Raw genomic sequence first — 20,373 nt, forward strand, 5'->3', positions numbered from 1 at the left:
TAACGTAGGGACTGGCAGTATAGGAGGTGAAATAATGTTGATGTTTAGCAACTTTAAACATTAATTGAATCCACAACCAGAGTATTGGAGTAATTTTCTTTGTGTATGTCATGACCACCAGCATTACTTGGAAAATGATCCTAACCACAGTTGGAGTACGGGGCTCTGTTCTGGTCATCACATCATGAACAAATGTAGAGATATCAGAAAAGGAGAGCAATAAGACTGATCACAAATGTAACGGCACTGAAGAAAAGGTAATGAAGCTGACAACCTGCGAGCCAAAAAAACTGTTAACAGGGGACATTGGTGAAATGAATGAAAATATTAAATGGTCAAGCCTAAGTTATTTCTACAAAGTAAAAGAGCAAAGTCGGATCAGAATAAATAAATTGAAATGTGAATCAAGGAAGAGTTTTTTGATTCGGGGAAGGATAAGCAAGTCTGCTGAGCAAAATAGAGACAAAAAATATTCAGGACTCCGAGGTGAATTTTGATATTAAGGTAGGAGAGAATACAAGAAGGAAAACAAATGGAGTGAACAACTTTCCTTTTTCTTATGAGCTAAAAAAACAAGGATTACATATTTCTGACATAGCAGCACCATAGACAGTAATCTGTACATTTAGGTAATTTTACCTGATGGTGCATGACTCAGATATTTAAAATGATGAAAGTCATAGATAATGTAGATGTGAGCAAGTTATTTAAATTGTAATGCGAGCACAGACTTAGAGGTCAGGAGTAGAAAACCAACAAGCTTCAAGCAAAATTAGAACATAAGAAGTATTTTTTTCTAAACACAGTGTGTTGAACCTGTGTAATGGACTCCCTGGCAAAAACACTTCTATGTGAATAACTCCTTTAAATAAGAACTAAATAGGTACATGCTTAGAAATAGGAAAGTTTCAGCATAGAATTCAGGGGGTGAGTGCAACACTACCCAGTTTGTAGCATAGCTGATCTCCCAGGCTTTCCCAGGCTTAGCCCTAAATATATACACAAAGTGAGATGTCAGACTCAACACAGGCCAGGTTGGGAGAGTGGGAAAGTGTGCACTGTTGGGAAACCTAAAGGAACATATAGAAAGAGTGAAAGTGAACATCTGTTCATACACCTCGTGACATCCGAAAGCATAGCCAGTTATGCATATGTTACAATACGTGTTGCTCATTCATGAAGTAAAGGAAAAAGCTGGAGCCGGTCTTAACATAGATTTATTCACAACACCCATAGAACACAAGCACAGGCTTCCTTTTCATTTCCCGCACATGCAGGTGGAAAGTAGTTCTTACATATACTTAAGATGGCGGCACGGTGGAACAGTGTTTAGCACCGTTGTTTCACAGCGCCAGGGTCCCAGGTTCGATTCCCGGCTTGGGTCATTGTCTGTGCGGAGTCTGCACGTTCTCCAAATGTCTACGTGGGTTTCCTCCGGGTGTTCCGGTTTCCTCACACAAGTCCTGAAAGACGTACTGTTAGGTAATTTGGGCATTCTGAATTCTCCCTCAGTGTACCCAAACAGGCGCCGGAGTGTGGCGAATAGGGGATTTTCACAGTAACTTCATTGCAGTGTTAATGGATGCCTACTTGTGACAATAATAAAGATTGCTACTATTATAAGAATAATGCCTTAACCTGTCCCCAATTAGTAACAGCTACTCTCACAACTAGAGCAAGCATTGCGTTATATTAGGATTGCAACATTAACAGCATAATCGCCATTGAAATCCAGGGAGCATAGCAATCAATTGCACAGTCAAGGTTAATGTTGTGGTTCAGTGGGTAAGGCTCTTACTTTGGAGTCAGAAGCTTCTGGGGTTAAAGGCCCACTCCAGGGACGTGGACACAAAAACCTCGACTGATGATTAAATGCAGCACAAAGGGAGCACTCCATTGCCGGAGGTGCTATCTTTCAAATGAGGCAGTAGACCGCAGCTCTCTCAAGTGGATGCATAATATTACACTGCACTATTTTCAGGAGTAGCAAAGTCATCCTCAGTGTATTAGTCAATAATGAATCCTCAATCAACATCATTAAAGCAGATTACCGGGTTATCGTCATATTGCTGTTTCTGGAAGTTTGTACAAAATGGCTGTTGCATTTCCTACATTAGAAGAGTGATTCGGCTTCAAACGCACTTTGTTGCTTAGAAAGTACTTTGGGACATCCTGAGACTATGAAAGGAGCCATATAAATGCAAGTCTTTCTCTCTTACCTCATGTACCTCACAGCACTCAATTTGCTTATTAAAAGGAGCTATTGCCTGAAACAAGTATCACTCCTGCTTCCCAGTGGAACCATGTCACACTTTACTTTCACCATTATACTCCAACGTAGAACCCTTTCAAACCTTTTTTTTAATCTAGCTCTATTTCATGTATGGTTTTTCCTCTGAAAGAAAAATATTTGAACAGCTCCAGCTAGTCAATAAGTATTAAATCTTGCCCCAGATATCTATAGCATGTTGTCTAAATTGAATTATCACAAAATTGAATGGAATTAAAATTATGCATAAGTAAAACTTACTTTTATGAATTTATACGTGACATTTGTTATCAAACTGTTCTTATCCAGAAATCAGAGATATTTCTGACCTACACAAATTTTCCTTATGTGTCGCAGATCAAATGGTTTCAAATTCCTATCATGGCAGGGAAAAAATAGCACTTACAATCGACTAAAATTGTCTCTTATGAAATATTTTGGAACTCAATGTGATGAAATAAATTATTTTTTTAACCACTTTTTCCTATTCAATTGTATGATGATTCAACTCAAATAAATTCCTCTCGGTCAATGTTATCAAGGATGGTGCGACGATTTTCAGCATTCTTCAGCTTTTACTGTCTCGCATGCTTCAACTGGACTATCTTGCTTTTCAAATGAATGTCTGTTCCACTACGTAACTGTAGGAGAATTCAAAAGCAATTGAAAGTACTGTTCCCTAACATTAGATATGTAACAGAACTGTTAACAGGTGGCACGCTAGCACAATGGTTAGCACAGTTGCTTCATAGCTCCAGGATCCCAGGTTCGATTCCCGGCTTTGGTCACTGTCTGTGTGGGGTCCGCACTTTCTCCCTGTGTCTGCGTGGGTTTCCTCCGGGTGCTCCGGTTTCCTCCCACAGTCCAAAGACGTGCGGATAGGTGGATTGGCCATGCTAAGTTGCCCTTAGTGTCCAAAAATGATTAGGTGGGGTTACGGGGATAGGGTGGAAGTGTGGGCTTGAGTGGAGTGCTCTTTCCAAGGGTGCAGACTCGATGTGCTGAATGGCCTCCTTCAGCACTGTGAAATCTACCAAGCAGAAGTTACAATGAATAAAGTTTTCATAATCAGAAGAAAATAGATGAAATAATTTAATCCTGTCCGAAAACAACAGTGTTATGCTATACATTTGTATATAAACCTTCCATATTTGTAAGTGTATCTGCACAATCAAATCCCTCTCCTAGTTTTCACTTCATCTTCTGTTGGAGCTAGAGGCTGCATTGAAGAATGACAAATCCTAATACCGTTTTAAACTGTGGTGAGTGGATAAAGAATCAAACAAAGGGACAAAGTTTTGGACTGAGCTGTTCCCACCCGTGAGAAAAAAATCACTTTATACCTGAGCCGCGTTTAAAAATCGCATTAGGAGGCAGCACGGTGGCGCAGTGGGTTAGCCCTGTTGCCTCACGGAGCCGAGGTCCCAGGTTCGATCCTGGCTCTGGGTAATTGTCCGTGTGGAGTTTGCACATTCTCTCCGTGTTTGCGTGGGTTTCACCCCCACAACCCAAAGATGTGCAGGTTAGGTGGATTGGCCACGCTAAATTGCCCCTTTATTGGAAAAAAAATGAATTGGGTGCTCTAAATTAATATTTAAAAATCGCAATAGGAGGTGGAAACATGGAAATATAGAAAATAGGAGCAAAAGAAGACCATTCGGCCCTTTGAGCCTGCTCCGCCATTCATTATGATCTTGGATGATCATCCAACTCAATAGCCTAATCCCGCTTTCCCCCATATCCTTTGATCCCCTTCGCCCTACATGTTATATCTAACTGCTTCTTGAAAACAAACTTGGTCCCAACTACTTCCTGTGGTAATGAATTTTACAGGCTCACCATTCTCCGGGTGAAGAAATTTCTCCTCATCTCTGTCCTAAATGGTCTATCCCGAATCCTCAGACTGTGACCCTTATTCTGGACACACAGATTGTGATCCAAATAAACATTTGTGTAATTTAATACATTCTGAAGTAATCTCAATCCAAAACAAATTAAAATTTACAGTTGTTAATGAACTGTTAATAATAGAGGGTTTGTCATGCCTAGCAATGAGAGTGATAAATACTTCCACCGGTGAAATTGATAAGTTGGCCGATATAATGAGATCACAAATTAATTTATATCAGCTTCAGAAAAATGCAATAACTCTCATGATGGAATTCATAGCTATTTGGCATGTTTCCAACTGAAAACATGTATAATAAACATCAGTTTCACATTGGCAATCAGAAAAAGGAAATGCTGTGTGGTGATGACAATTTTGCCAAATTGATCATTTTTGATAATTTTGCCAATTTTCCAAGCCTACAATTCGACAGACATTCACCTATTGCATACTTTGTCTTTAAAAATATTTTTTTCTCACTTCAACATTTAGAAGTTGACAAATCAGTTTCTTTGAATTAAACATATTTCAAGAATATCCTAAATATTTTTATTCCCCTGAGATGCAGTGTCCAAAAATAGTCACAAACATGATGGGCTGGATCCTCCGATTGGAAGACTAAGTGCTGACGCTGAGTGGGAACAGTGGCGTTTTACACCCGAAATAAAGGTGCAAAAGCTGCACCGATCCTCCGTCTGGTGAGGGATAGCAGGCACGCAGCGTAAAGTCTCTGGCTTTACCTGCAGATATGGCCTGAGAATTGCCGGGTGGCGGCCTGCAGCGGCCGCACTGTGCAACATGACTGGTCGCGCGTGGACCCAGCCTGCCAAAAACTGCTCCCCTTTGAACTGGCTCGCCACCCCCGGACCACCCCCAGCCCCCACCAAAGTCCCTCCTGCACGCAGAACGGCTCCCACATGACTGTGGCGGCATTGAACTCAGTCCGCTGCCGCCACGCCGGGTTCATGTACGAAAAATAGGATAAGTGTTCCACGGCGTCAGGAACTTGGCCCATCGGGGGCGGAGAATCGGGGAGGGCCTCAGGTGACATCCTGAGGCCGTCCAACGGCATGAGGCAAACTCTGCGAATATGCTGTTTTCAAGGGGGCGGAGCATTGCAAAAGTGGCGCCACACCCGATTTCGGCACAAAGTGGGATTCTCCGGCCAATAGCCGAACGCAATTTCGGCGTCGGAGACCGGAGAATCCCACCTGATGCGTTTTGACCCAGCCCATGAAGATGCTGCTAATTCCTTTTCACGTTACACATCTTGACTTTGTGTCTATTTGGTAGTTGTGGGGGTCTGAAACATGCTTTTCCCTGACTCTAACTTTAACATATCAGGGCAGCCTTTACCCATCACCCAAACCTAGTAGTCGAACAAGCTAAAATTTCCAAGTTTCCAATCTACAGGGGAAGAGAAGGAGCAGAGAAGATTGATGGCGGAAAGAAGGAATTGAATAAGACAGATTGGTTGAAAAGATGATGTGAAGGAGAACAAAGAACAAAGAAAAGTACAGCACAGGAACAGGCCCTTCGGCCCTCCAAGCCTGTGCCGACCATGCTGCCCGTCTAAACTAAAATCTTCTACATTTCCTGTGTCCGTATCCCTCTATTCCCATCCTATTCATGTATTTGTCAAGATGCCCCTTAAATGTCACTATCGTCCCTGCTTCCACAACCTCCTCCGGCAGCGAGTTCCAGGCACCCACTACCCTCTGTGTAAAAAACTTGCCTCGTACATCTCCTCTAAACCTTGCCCCTCACACCTTAAATGTATGCCCCCTAGTAATTGACCCGTCTACCCTGGGAAAAAGCCTCTGACTATCCACTCTGTCCATGCCCCTCATAATTTTGTAGACCTCTATCAGGGAGCCCCTCAACCTCCGTTGTTCCAGTGAGAACAAACTGAGTTTATTCAACCGCTCCTCATAGCTAATGCCCTCCATACCAGGCAACATCCTGGTAAATCTCTTCTGCACGCTCTCTAAAGCCTCCACATCCTTCTGGTAGTGTGGCAACCAGAATTGAACACTATGCTCCAAGTGTTCTAACTAAGGTTCTATACAGCTGCAACATGACTTGCCAATTCTTATACTCAATGCCCCGGCCAATGAAGGCAAGCATGCCGTATGCCTTCTTGACTACGTTCTCCACCTGTGTTGCCCCTTTCAGTGACCTGTGGACCTGTACACCTAGATCTCTCCGACTGTCAATACTCTTGAGGGTTCTACCATTCACTGTATTAGACCTTCCAAAATGCATTACCTCACATTTGTCCGGATTAAACTCCATCTGCCATCTCTCTGCCCAAGTCTCCAAACGATCTACATCCTGCTGTATCCTCTGACAGTTCTCATCGCTATCCACAATTCCACCAATCTTTGTGTCTTCTGCAAACTTACTAATCAGGCCAGCTACATTTTCCTCCAAATCATTTATATATACTATGAACAGCAAAGGTCCCAGCACTGATCCCTGTGGAACACCACTAGTCACAGCCCTCCAATCAGAAAAGCACCCTTCCATTGCTGCTCTCTGCCTTCTATGACCTAGCCAGTTCTGTATCCATCTTGCCAGCTCACCCCTGATCCCCGTGTGTCTTCACCTTTTGTACCAGTCTACCATGAGGTACCTTATCAAAGGCCTTACTGAAGTCCAGATAGACAACATCCACTGCCCTACCTGCATCAATCATATTTGTGACCTCTTCGAAAAACTCTATCAAGTTAGTGAGACACGACCACCCTTCACAAAACCGTGCTGCCCCTCGCTATTACATCCATTTGCTTTCAAATGGGAGTAGATCCTGTCTCAAAGAATTCTCTCCAGTAATTTCCCTACCACTGACGTAAGGCTCACTGGCCTGAAGTTCCCTGGATTATCCTTGCTACCCTTCTTAAACAAAGGAACAACATTGGCTATTCGCCAGTCCTCCGAGACATCACCTGAAGACAGTGAGGATCCAAAGATTTTTGTCAAGGCCTCAGCAATTTCCTCTCTAGCCTCCCTCAGTATTCTGGGGTAGATCCCATCAGGCCCTGGGGACTTATCTACCGTAATATTTTTCAAGACGCCCAACATCTTGTCTTTTTGGATCTCAATGTGACCCAGGCTATCTACACACCCTTCTCCAGACTGAACATCCACCAATTCCTTTTCTTTGGTGAATACTGATGCAAAGTATTCATTTCGTACCTCGCCCATTTCCTCTGGCTCCGCATATAGATTCCCTTGCTTATTCTTCAGTGGGCCAACCCTTTCCCTGCCTACCCTCTTGCTTTTTATGTACGTGTAAAAAGCCTTGGGATTTTCCTTAACCCTATTTGCCAATAACTTTTCGGGACCCCTTTTAGCCCTCCTGACTCCTTGCTTAAGTTCCTTCCTACTTTCCTTATATTCCACATAGGATTTGTCTGTTCCCAGCCTTCTAGCCCTGACAAATGCCTCCTTTTCCTTTTTGACGAGGCCTACAACATCTCTCGTTATCCAATGTTCCCGAAATTTGCTGTATTTACCCTTCTTCCGCACAGGAACATGCCAGTCCTGAATTCCTTTCAACTGACATTTGAAAACCTCCCACATGTCAGATGTTGATTTACCCTCAAACATCCGCCCCCAATCTAGGTTCTTTAGTTCCCACCTAATATTGTTATAATTAGCCTTCCCCCAATTTAGCACATTCACCCTAGGACCACTCTTATCCTTGTCTACCAGCACTTTAAAACTTACTGAATTGCGGTTACTGTTCCCGAAATGCTCCCCTACTGAAGCTTCTACCACCTGGCTGGGCTCATTCCCCAATACCAGGTCCAGTACAGCCCCTTCCCTAGTTGGACTATCTACATATTGTTTTAAGAAGCACTCCTGGATGCTCCTTACAAACTCTGCCCCGTCCAAGCTGCTAGCACCAAGTGAGTCCCAGTCAATATTGGGGAAGTTGAAGTCTCCCATCACAACAACCCTGTTGCTTTTGCTCCTTTCCAAAATCTGTCTACCTATCTGCTCCTCTATCTCCCGCTGGCTGTTGGGAGGCCTGTAGTAAACCCCCAACATTGTGACTGCACCCTTCTTATTCCTGATCTCTACCCATATAACCTCGCTGCCCTCTGAGGTGTCCTCCCGTAGTACAGCTGTGATATTCTCCCTAACCAGTAGCGCAACTCCGCCACCCCTTTTACATCCCCCTCTATCCCGCCTGAAACATCTAAATCCTGGAACGTTTAGCTGCCAATCCTGTCCTTCCCTCAACCAGGTCTCTGTAATGGCAACAACATCATAGTTCCAAGTACTAATCCAAGCTCTAAGTTCATCGGCCTTACCCGTTATACTTCTTGCATTAAAACATATGCACTTCAGGCCACCAGACCCGCTGTTTTCAGCAACATCTCCCTGTCTGCTCTTCCTCAGAGCCATACTGGCCCTACTCCCTAGTTCTCCCTCAATGTTTTCACCTTCTGGCCTATTTCTCCAGTACCCACCCCTCCTGCCATACTAGTTTAAACCCTCCTGTGTGACACTAGCAAACCTCGCTGCCAGGATATTTATGCCTTTCCAGTTTAGATGCAACCCGTCCTACTTATACAGGTCACACCTGCCCCGGAAGAGCTCCCAGTGGTCCAGATAACGGAAACCCTCCCCCCTACACCAGCTGTTTAGCCACGTGTTTAGCTGCTCTATCTTCCTATTTCTAGCCTCACTGGCACATGGCACAGGTAATAATCCCGAGATTACAACCCTAGAGGTCCTGTCTTTTAACTTTCTGCCTAGCTCCCCGAACCCCTGCTGCAGGACCTCATGCCCCTTCCTGCCTATGTCGTTAGTACCAATATGTACAACGACCTCTGCCTGTTTGCCCTTCCCTTCAGGATGCCCGCTACCCGTTCTGAGACATCCTGGGCCCTGGCACCAAGGAGGCAACATACCACCCTGGAGTCTCTTTCACATCCACAGAAGCACCTATCTGTGCCCCTGACTATAGAGTCCCCTATGACTATTGCTCTTTGGCGCTTTGACCCTCCCTGCTGAACTTCAGTGCCAGCCATGGTGCCACTGCTCTGGCTGCTGCTGTTTTCCCCTGATAAGCTATCCCCCCTGACAGTATCCAAAGGGGTATACCTGGTCGAGAGGGGGACAACCACAGGAGATTCCTGCACTGACTGCCTGCCCCTTCTGGTGGCCACCCATCTCTCTGCCTGCACTTTGGGTGTGACCACGTCTCTATAACTCCTACCTATGACGCTTTCCGCCACCTGCATGCTCCTAAGTGCATCCAATTGCTGCTCCAACCGAACCACAGGGTCTGTGAGGAGCTGCCATTGGTTACACAACAGAATTTACGTGTGTAGGATGTGGTCAGTCTTTGATATGTGTAGGATATGTGTATTCTATTTTGTTGACCAAACGGGCAACCATTCTATACCTTCAAACAGACCACGCATATCCAGATCCATGGTAACAACCTAAAGTCTTCCATAGGAAAAAGTAAAAAGAGAAGAACAAGAGCAAAGAGCGAAAAAAACTGAGCCCCGCTAACCCTATCTTCCAGCCCTAGATTCAAAGACAAAACAGACCATCGGACCACTAACACCAACACCGGCGCCCAAAAGAGCAAGTGGCAAACGTAGGGTCAAGACTGAAGATTCAAGAGGGAAATAGCCAGGTCCCTGTCAAAGAGACAGAAGGGACATCCACACCAGGATAGGAGGGCTTGGGAGCGAGGGGCTGCTGCTCCCCCCTCCACCCTCCGCCCTGCTCCCCCCCTCCGGAATCGCAGGATGCCCCCCACCACCGGGCCCACCAACAAAAAGGAAAGGATTGGGCCACCCAAAACGAAACAAAAATCGATGTCTGCTTGTCCAGACAACCAAGGCCCATCTTCCACTACTGCCACCACTAGCCTGCAAAAGCATCAAAACTAAGAGGATTGTAGGTAATACATCTAACAGCTCACCAAATCCAAACAAAATTGAGAAAGAACTGTCAGAATTAACACCTCGGATACAAAACAAAGACCGGCCAACCAATTACCACATGAGTCCATCCAACTCTCAGGAAGAATTAACCAAGGTTAAAGTCTGGGCCCTAACTTCAAACTTAGCCCAATTCAACATCTATCTAAATGTGGACCACCACATCGGTTTGCCCATGGTAGTGGCACCCCCAGAGGAGGTGCCACTGCCCAAGTAGCAACAGGATAATGACTGTAACACTGGGCCTGGCCTAGCCCAGTGCCGCTACAAGAATAAAGACATGAAAGAACTGGTCCCAAGACTACCCTGACACCTCTATCATTTTACCTCACCACTCTGCCCCTCCACCCCACCCCACCCCACCCAAGGCATTTAATCAAATGCCTTGTGAGCCACAGCACCTAAAGAAACCAACACGAGAGGGATCACCCCACCAGACACACCACCTACCACCAAAGATAAAGGCTATTATCACCGGCCTGGCTCACAAAAGATCTGACAGCAGAAGAACAGTCAGAGAGGGAGATATTCTATTCAGGATAAATGACTGACTCCCCCTAAAGGGGAACTTGCCAAACCCCCGTCCTCAACAGGACAAACCACAGTCCACCTGGGCCCGAAGAAGAAGAAGCGCAGCTAGAAAGAAAAGAAGCTTAGATATAACAATGGGGGCCTTCCTCAAACATAGCGAGGATAGAATCAAGGTGCAGAACATCACCCCCAAATAATCTACGTCCCTGCAAGCGGATAAGATGACAACATTAACAAACAACGTCATGTTTATCAGGGAGTAATGTCCAAGATCACAACTGAGGAACAAAGTAGTTATCAGGATAAAGGCCACTCTACTGGTGCACAAAGAAAATAGACATGAAGGGTAAAGCAGGATCTAACACGGTGAACGTTCTTCAGGATCTTCCAAGGATTTCAACAATCACAACATGAGCTTCATTATTTCAGGCCTGCCGACTCGACTGGGCCCAGGCGGTCAATAACCTGGCTTCCGCCATGGGGGATGGCCCGGACGGCTCAAGCAACCCCCACCCTTCTCGGCTGACACCAGGAACAGGATCACAAAGAACCAGAGGTTGGAAGGCTGCCCCAGCTCCAAGCCTCAAAGACAGGATTAAATGTGCACCAACAAATTAGAGCTGCCCACCCTCCAAATCGAGACTCCCGAAACATGGCAGCCAGTGCTCAACTTGGCTAGGAACCTCTACACCATCTCAACAGAGACACCAGGTTCAACAAGGCTCCTCACCGGTTCCCTTCATCATCATCCAAACCCCTCGGGGATGGACAATAGGCCATGCAACAGGACATCAACCATGCAGAGGCTGGCTTCCACCAATGACAATGCTGCCTCTGTCACAAGAACCCCCTCATGCACAGCTATTACCTCCAAAAAGACACCTCTCATGGCAGCATGGTGGCGCAGTGGCTAGCATTGCTGCCTCACAATGCCGAGGTCCCAGGTTCAATCCCGGCTCTGGGTCACTGTCCGTGTGGAGTTTGCACATTCTCCTCGTGTTTGCGTGGGTTTCGCCCCCATAACCCAAAGACATGCTGAATTGCCCCTTCATTGGAAAAAAATTTATTTTTTAAAAGACACTTCTCAAATCCTAAAACTTTTGCATCACATATCGCGGAGCCAAGCCATTCAGAAGGATTAACTTAATTGCAAGCAGCCATCATCTGCCAGTGAACACCATACTGTCAGGACAGGAATCCTCGTAAAAGTAGCTGTGCCACTGTGGTAGTACCAGGAATTGCGGTACCTAAGAGGCTGATGACCATTGGTTAGACCCAGGAGTCTACCATTGGCTGTTGTTACGTAGCTCCGCCCTGACAGGCGGAGTATAAGAAATGGTGCCATCCCAGCAGCCTTCACTTTCTGTACCGAAGCTGCTGGGGAACAAGTTCTAGTAGATTAAAGCCTTCAGTTATGAAATCACTTCGTCTTGAGTGTAATTGATCGCGCATCAATTTAATCTACTAGACTTAAGCTGGAAGGATGGATCTCCGAATCAAACCGGAGTGCCTTCAACTCAGCCCCCACGCGGAGAACTCGGCTGCAATATTTAAACACTGGCTGGCGTGCTTTAAGGGCTACCTCGAGACGGCCGGAGGCACCCCCTCAGAAGGACAGAAAATGTATCTCCTGCGCTCAAGGGTCAACCCTGGGTTCTACACCCTTATCGAGGAGGCGGAGAACTATGATGCCACGATCAAACTGTTAGAAGGACATTATATCCGCCCTGTAAATTGGGTCTACGCACGTCACCTGCTTGCAACTAGACGGAAAGCCCCGGGGAATTGTTGGAAGATTTCTACCGGGCGCTACTGGGCCGAAACTGTGGCTGCCCGCAAGTATCGGGGAGCGAGCACACGGAACTTTTAATCAGGGATGCTTTCGTAGCAGGTATGGGCTCCTCAGATATCCGCCGAAGACTCCTAGAAAAGGACACCCTGGGCCTTAGAGAGGCACAGGCCCTGGCAGGGTCCATGGACATTGCCTACAAAGACACGCAGTCCTATGCGCCCTACCACGTGGCGCCCCCCTGGGCTGTGTGGCACCCCGCAGCAGCAGCCCCACAGACCTTCCCCCTGACCCCGCAGGCCTACGCTACGAGACGGCCTGCTAACGCCGCCGGGCCCCGCTGTTTCTTCTGGGGGCAGGCGAATCATCCCCCCCCCCCCGAGCTGCCCGGCCCGCACCACCGCCTGCAAAGGGTGCGGCAAGAAGGGCCACTTTGTGGGGGTCTGCCAGGCCCGCGCCGTGGCCGCGGTCTCCAGCGACTCCGGACCGCCGCGGCAACCCCCCCTTCAGGCCCCGACCGGCCAGCGCTCACCGCCAGCCCCCTTTCCTAGGGCCACGTGCGACCCACGGGCGTCGCCACCTTGTCCCTGGGACACCACGTGGACGGGTGGGCGCCGCCATTTTGTCCATCGCCGCCGCCACCTTGCTCATCCCCGGACACCATGCGCGACCCATGGGTGACGCCATCTTGGATGGGGCCCCAGGCACCCGCACGGCCGACTACACACTGCCCGATCAGAACTCGCAACTGCTTCATCTGGCCTCGGTGACACTGGACCAAAGTTGACCCCGGACACTCGCAACAGCTACAACGACGGTCTTCATCAACGGCCACGAGACGTCTTGCCTGATTGACTCTGGGAGCATGGAAAGCTTTGTTCACCCCGACACGGTAAGGCGCTGTTCACTTGTAACCCACCGTGTAAACCAAAGGATCTCCCTGGCCTCCGGGTCACACTCGGTGGATATAAAGGGGTTCTGCCTAGCGAACCTCACTGTCCAAGGCAGGAAATTCGACAATTTCCGCCTGTATGTCCTGCCGCACCTCTGCGCGGCTATCCTCCTGGGGCTGGACTTCCAATGTCATTTGCAAAGCCTGACCTTTAAATTCGGCGGCCCTATACCTCCCCTTACTGTCTGCGGCCTCGCGGCCCTTAAGGTCGACCCGCCCTCCCTGTTTGCGAACCTCACCCCGGATTGCAAACCCGTCGCCACCAGGAGCAGACGGTACAGTGCCCAGGACCAGACCTTCATCAGGTCAGAGGTCCAAAGGCTGCTGGGGGAAGGGGTCATCGAAGCGAGCAACAGTCTCTGGAGAGCTCAAGTAGTGGTGGTAAAGACCGGGGAGAAGCATAGGATGGTCATTGACAACAGCCAGAACATCAACAGGTTTACGCAGCTGGATGCGTACCCTCTCCCCCGTATAGCCGATCTGGTAAACAGGATCGCACAATACAAGGTTTTCTTCACGGTGGATCTCAAGTCCGCCTACCACCAGCTACCCCTCCGTAATAGTGACCTCAAGTACACTGCCTTCGAAGCAGATGGGCGGCTCTATCAATTTTTAAGAGTTCCCTTTGGTGTCACTAATGGGGTCTCGGTCTTCCAGCGAGAGATGGACCGAATGGTTGACCAGTACGGCTTATGCGCAACGTTCCCGTATCTGGATAATGTCACCACCTGCGGCCATGACCAGCAGGACCATGACACCAACCTCCGCAAATTTCTCCAGACCGCGAAAATCCTTATTCTGACATACAATAAGGATAAATGCGTGTTTAGCACCGACTGTCTAGCCATTCTAGGCTACGTAGTGCGAAATGGAGTTATAGGCCCCGGCCCTGAGCGCATGCGCCCCCTTATGGAGTTCCCCCTCCCTCACTGTCCCAAGGCCCTGAAGCACTGCCTCGGGTTTTTCAGCTATTACGCACAGTGTGTCCCTAACTACGCAGACAAAGCCCGACTCCTAATCCAGTCCACAACCTTCCCCCTGGTGACGGAGGCCCGCCAGGCCTTCAGCCGCATCAAAGCAGACATTGCAAAGGCCACGATGCGTGACATCGATGAGTCCCTCCCCTTCCAGGTCGAGAGCTATGCGTCCGACGTAGATCTGGCCGCCACCCTCAACCAAGCGGGCAGACCCATGGCCTTCTTCTCCCGTACCCTCCAGACTTCCGAAATTCGCCATTCCTCGGTCGAAAATGAGGCACAAGCCATAGTAGAAGCTGTGAAACATTGGAGGCATTACCTGGCTGACAGGAGATTCACTCTCCTCACGGACCAACGGTCGGTTGCCTTCATGCTCGATAATGCACAGCGGGGCAAGATTAAAAACGACAAGATCTTGCGGGTGGAGGATAGAACTCTCCACCTTCAACTACGAGATCTTGTATCGTCCCGGGAAACTAAATGAGCCTCCTGACGCCCTGTCCCGCGGCACTTGTGCCACTGCACAAGTGGACCGCATCCGAGCCCTCCACGAGGACCACTGCCACCCAGGGGTCACTTGTTTCTTCCACTTCATCAAGACCCGCAACCTGCCCTACTCCATCGAGGAGGTCAGGACAGTCACCAGGGATTGCCAAATCTGCGCAGAGTGCAAACATCACTTCTACCGGCCAGAGAGGGCGCACCTGATAAAGGCTTCCCATCCCTTTGAACGCCTCAGCATGGATTTCAAAGGCCCCATCCCCTCCACCGACCGCAACACGTATTTCCTGAACGTGATTGACGAGTACTCCCGGTTCCCATTCGCCATCCCCTCCCCAGACATGACCACAACCACCATCATCAAGGCCCTCCAGGGTATCTTTACACTGTTCGGCTTCCCCGCGTACATACACAGTGATAGTGGGTCCTCCTTTATGTGCGACGAACTGCGTCAATTCCTGCTCAGCAAGGGCATCGCCTCGAGCAGGACGACCAGTTACAACCCCCGGGGAAACGGACAGGTGGAGAGGGAGAATGGAACGGTCTGGAAGACTGTTCTACTGGCCCTACGGTCCAGGAATCTCCCAGTCTGCCGCTGGCAAGGAGTCCTCCCGATGGTCCTCCACGCCATCCGGTCGCTGCTCTGTACAACCACAAATCAGACACCTCATGAACGTCTCCTTGTTTTCCCCAGGAAGTCCTCCTCCGGGACCTCGCTCCCAACCTGGCTAGCGACACCCGGATCCATCCTGCTTCGGAAGCACATGCGGGCGCACAAGTCGGACCCGTTGCTCGAGAGGGTCCACCTGCTGCACGCTAACCCCCAGTATGCCTTTGTGGCATTCCCTGAATGCCGGCAAGATACACTCTCCCTTCGGGACCTGGCGCCCGCCGGAACCCCACGCGCACCCGAACCATTACCCCCACCCCCACCCCACCCCCAAAGTAGTGGGAGAGGTCAGTACTCTGGCGCCTACAGGCGCCCCCCCCCCTCCCCCCCCCCCCCCCGTGTCAACCGTTTGCAGCTCCGCCTAGGGGTGACGAAGCTGCCAGGGAGGCCGAAACCACGCTCCTGGAGTCGCAACCACCGGGACCCCCACCAGAATCACCACCGAAGCCCAGACGTTCCAGAAGGACGACCAGGCCACCCAATCGACTGATTGCTTCGCTGTGACTTTAACTGTGAACGAACACTTTGTAAATATCCTCGACAGCACGGTACCTCCATACCTGATCACACCGTGTTAAAGGCGACTGTTACCACTGGCCATCACCCCCGCCGGACTCTTTTTTAACAGGGGGTGAATGTGGTAGTACCAGGTATTGCAGTACCTAAGAGGCTGATGACCATTGGTTAGACCCAGGCGTCTACCATTGGCTGTTGTTACGTAGCTCCGCCCTGACATGCGGAGTATAAGAAATGGTGCCGTCCCAGCAGCCTTCACTTTCTGTACCGAAGCTGCTGGGGAACAAGTTCTAGTAGATTAAAGCCTTCAGTTATGAAATCACTTTGTCTTGAGTGTAATTGATCGCGCATCAGCCACCAAAGACAGGGCCTCACCCTAACTTCTTCCAGCTGCCATGAGTCAACGAGGATTAGCTTTCCATCTCGACTCAATAAAGCTGAAACACTGACCAACAACTCTTTGTACATTGCATTAACCTTGCAGACCAAGCAAAGACCAAACAAAATGTGGGCAAGGATAAAAATAAGCATTAAAAGATGAGCAGCACCGGTGCTCGGGAAAAATGCAGCTGCTCCGATGCTCACATCACGTAACCCCCCAACATTCCTGATTTAAACATTTTGCCCTTCATGGTTGTGTCTTCCGTTGTCTAGGACCTCAGCTCAGGAATTCCCTCCCGAAACTCTCCGCCTCTCTACTTCTTTACAGTGCTCCCTAAAGACCATCTGTCTTTAGGTCATCTCCCCTAATATCTCCTTATATGATTGAGTGTCATGTTTTGTATTATACTGCTTTTGTGATTTTCTGCTGCATTACAGGTGCTACATAAATGCATGTTGTTGTTTTTTTAAGGTGTTCAGCTAAACTGTGCAGATATCAATCGTCATGTACGTTTTCACAAACTGGTCTTATCAAATAATGGGCAGCACTGTAGCACAAGTGGATAGGGCAGCACTGTAGCACAAGTGGATAGCACTGTGGCTTCACAGCGGCAGGGTCCCAGGTTCGATTCCCCGCTGGCTCACTGTCTGTGCGGAGTCTGCACGTTCTCCCCGTGTCTGCGTGGGTTTCCTCCGGGTGCTCCGGTTTCCTCCCACAGTCCAAAGACGTGCAGGTTCAGTGGATTGGCCATGATAAATTGCCCTTAGTGACCAAAAAGGTTAGGAGGGGTTATTGGGTTACGGGGATAGGGGGCAAGTGAAGGCTTAAGTGGGTCGGTGCAGACTCGATAGGCCGAATGGCCTCCTTCTGCAATGTGTGTTCTATGTTCTAATGTGAACTAATAGTTGATGCACTAACGTTTGTTACTGTTATTCACATACCTGACTAAGTCACAGGACATAACATTTTGTAAGTTAATTAAAAAGCAATAAATATTTTAAAGCAAAAGAAAGTGCGAACAAAAAAATCAGGGCAATAATTGGAAAATACTTTATTACTTTATTTTTATAAATTATATATAAATGATTCCCTTAAAAGTACCCTCTGGCAATTCCTTCTATTTACAGGTCTCTCAAAATGCATCAGAAGAAAGTCTACATCAGCATATAAAGGTATATTAGGATCCACTTACAGAACAGAAGATATCCCTAATCAAATTCAAAATAGGTACAGTTTTAGAATTATGAGACTGGGTTTTGTTGAGATCATTGGCACCCCAGCACCTGATTGCTCCCGACCTCATTGGAAATCAGGATTAAACATGCATCAGCATTTTGTTGGAGGTATTGGGGAGGTATTGGTTCAGCCAATTAAGATGGCGGGCATGATCAGGAGGGGGAAGCAAGAAGTGGAAGGCTTCATTTAAAGCACACACAAAGTGGATGCAGCCAGAGGGTGTCAACACTGAGAGAGCAGGCTTTCGGAGCATTAGCATAGCAGCCTGTCATTGTTCCCAATTCCAATTTTCTTCCTGCACCTAGTGGTGCACTAAGGCAGACTTGTGTTTGTTTCAATAGGTATTTATTCCTGGAGCAGGTCACTAGTCTGTCATAGTAGGATAGCCCAATGATTCAGTGATGCCTCCCTCGAGGTTGTGCTAGTGAGAGCCAAGCGGACCACTTTATTTCCAGAGAGTGGCAGGACAAGAATGCCTGGCTAACTAAGGAGGTATGGCTGGAGGAGGTCACCAGGGAGGTCAGCAGCTACAGTGTGGTTAGCAGGGCAACATTTGCACATTTAATGAGCAGAAGCCATTTTGATGAACGCTCTAGGCTGAGACAGCCTAGCTTTGATGGCCCCATGCTTGCAGTCAATCATGGCCAGTAACTGAGGGAATCCAACCACTGAAACAAACCTCATGGGCCTTGGTGCCTGACTGCCTGCATCAAAGTCAATACCCTTTGAAAAAGTGCATCCTTTTACTGATAGATGCTGCTGTAGACAGCCAATTGTGAGATCCCAACTGCTGGCACCGCTGAGACAAGTCAGATAGTAGAAAATTCAAGATTAGATTGACTGCACGCCACCCCCCCCCCACCCCCACCCCCAACCCCCCCCACCACCCCACCCCACCCCACCCCCCCCACACCCCCCATTCCAACCCCCCCCACCCTCCACCCCCCACCCCCCCACCCCCAATCCCCACCACCACCCCATCCCCCCCCCACACACCACCCATCCCCCCACCCCCAATCCCCACCACCACCCCATCCCACCACCCCCACCCCCCCCACACACACCCCCCACCCACCCCCATCCCACCCCCCCATCCCACCCCCCATCCCACCCCCCCCATCCCAGCCCCCCACCCCAGCCCCCCACCCCACCGCCCCACCCCCATCCCCCACCCACCCCCCACATCCCCCTTCCCAACCCCCCACCCCCCCACCCCACCCACACCCCTCCCACACCACCCCCCCACCCACCCCCCCATCCCACCCCTTTAGTTTAGACGGGCAGCATAGTCGGCGTAGGCTTGGAGGGCCAAAAGGCCTGTTCCTGTGCTGTTCTTTATTCTTTGGCACAGCTGCTCCAAAACGATGAGGAAGATGATACTCTCCTAATACACATTTCTGCACCCTCCGACCCCTCAACCAGCATGAAATGAAAATGAAATGAAAATCGCTTATTGTCACAAGTAGGCTTCAATGAAGTTACTGTGAAAAGCCCCTAGTCGCCACATTCCGGCGCCTGTTCGGGGAGGCTGGTATGGGCTGCATCCATGTTAATCAGATGGCTGTCTTTAAAGCTGAGCCTTCAGCTCTTCCCCACCATTCCAGACCATCTCTGAGTAAGTGGCAGCCATTTTCAGATACAGTAAATTTCCCTTCCACCACACAGCTTGAGCCATTCTCCAAGGCCTATGCACTCAGCCAGCACTCCCAGTCCTAGAGCTCTCCTTACACTATGGCATCTCAGTGACTAAAACTGAGCTTCTGCTTGCTAGATTCTCCTTTTATACAGAGGAGTTAATGTTTGCCACTTTAGTCAAAGGCTTCCCGCTGTGCAACGGCCTCATCTGCATAGACATGATACTGACACAGCAAGGGGCTTGTGCACCTCTGATAAAATTGCAACACTGTGTTAAACGGCCTCTCAGGTGCCTGCTTAATTGCCCTAATTGCCTGCCTGCAGTTATCTTGATCCCAAACCAGTGGAAGTATGAAACTAGACGCTAATACTTTCCTCACTAACGCGTTTATTTGCAGAATACAGCATTACATATATCTACTTCCTTCCCACCTAGCCACCCAGTGTCCCAGGAGTCTGTCTTTATTTATTCTTTGCAGCTCAGACTATTGACAACTATATAAGACAGACTATCACATCGGGCGGCCAAAGAACAGGAGGATGGGGCTGAAGTGCAGCAAAGCCCTGCGGAGCAACTCGCTAAGGAAAGTAAAAACGGTGTGCAATCTCCCACAGCCCATGTAAAGTTTCTCTTCATGAGTGCTCTATGTACTTAATTAAACAATGCTCTTTAACTGTATAGGTTGAAAATATATTACCATGCCATTAACATCCATTGCGAACAGACAAATGGGTATCCTTCCTGAGTAGCTGCCTCCAGAAAATTCAACAAGTCGGGCATGCCACTCTGCAGGTGAGTTTATCAGCTCATCCGCCTCCTCACCAACCTCCATAGCAACATCCATCTAATTAATGCTCAAAGGAGTGAAGCTGTTTACCTTTAGTACTATTCTTCAGTTCCTTACACTTGGTAAGAAAAGTGTGGTGTTCTTTGTGTTGCTTATTTCAGGATGGTTGGTGTAGTGTTCACAAAGACCACAGAATAGCTTGAAAAACAAAGCTATAAATTTATTGACACTACTAACTTGGATTCGACACGTACTCTTAAAGAATAC

The sequence above is a fragment of the Scyliorhinus torazame genome, chromosome 13, assembly GCF_047496885.1.
Source record: "Scyliorhinus torazame isolate Kashiwa2021f chromosome 13, sScyTor2.1, whole genome shotgun sequence".
Lineage (NCBI taxonomy): Eukaryota > Metazoa > Chordata > Chondrichthyes > Carcharhiniformes > Scyliorhinidae > Scyliorhinus > Scyliorhinus torazame.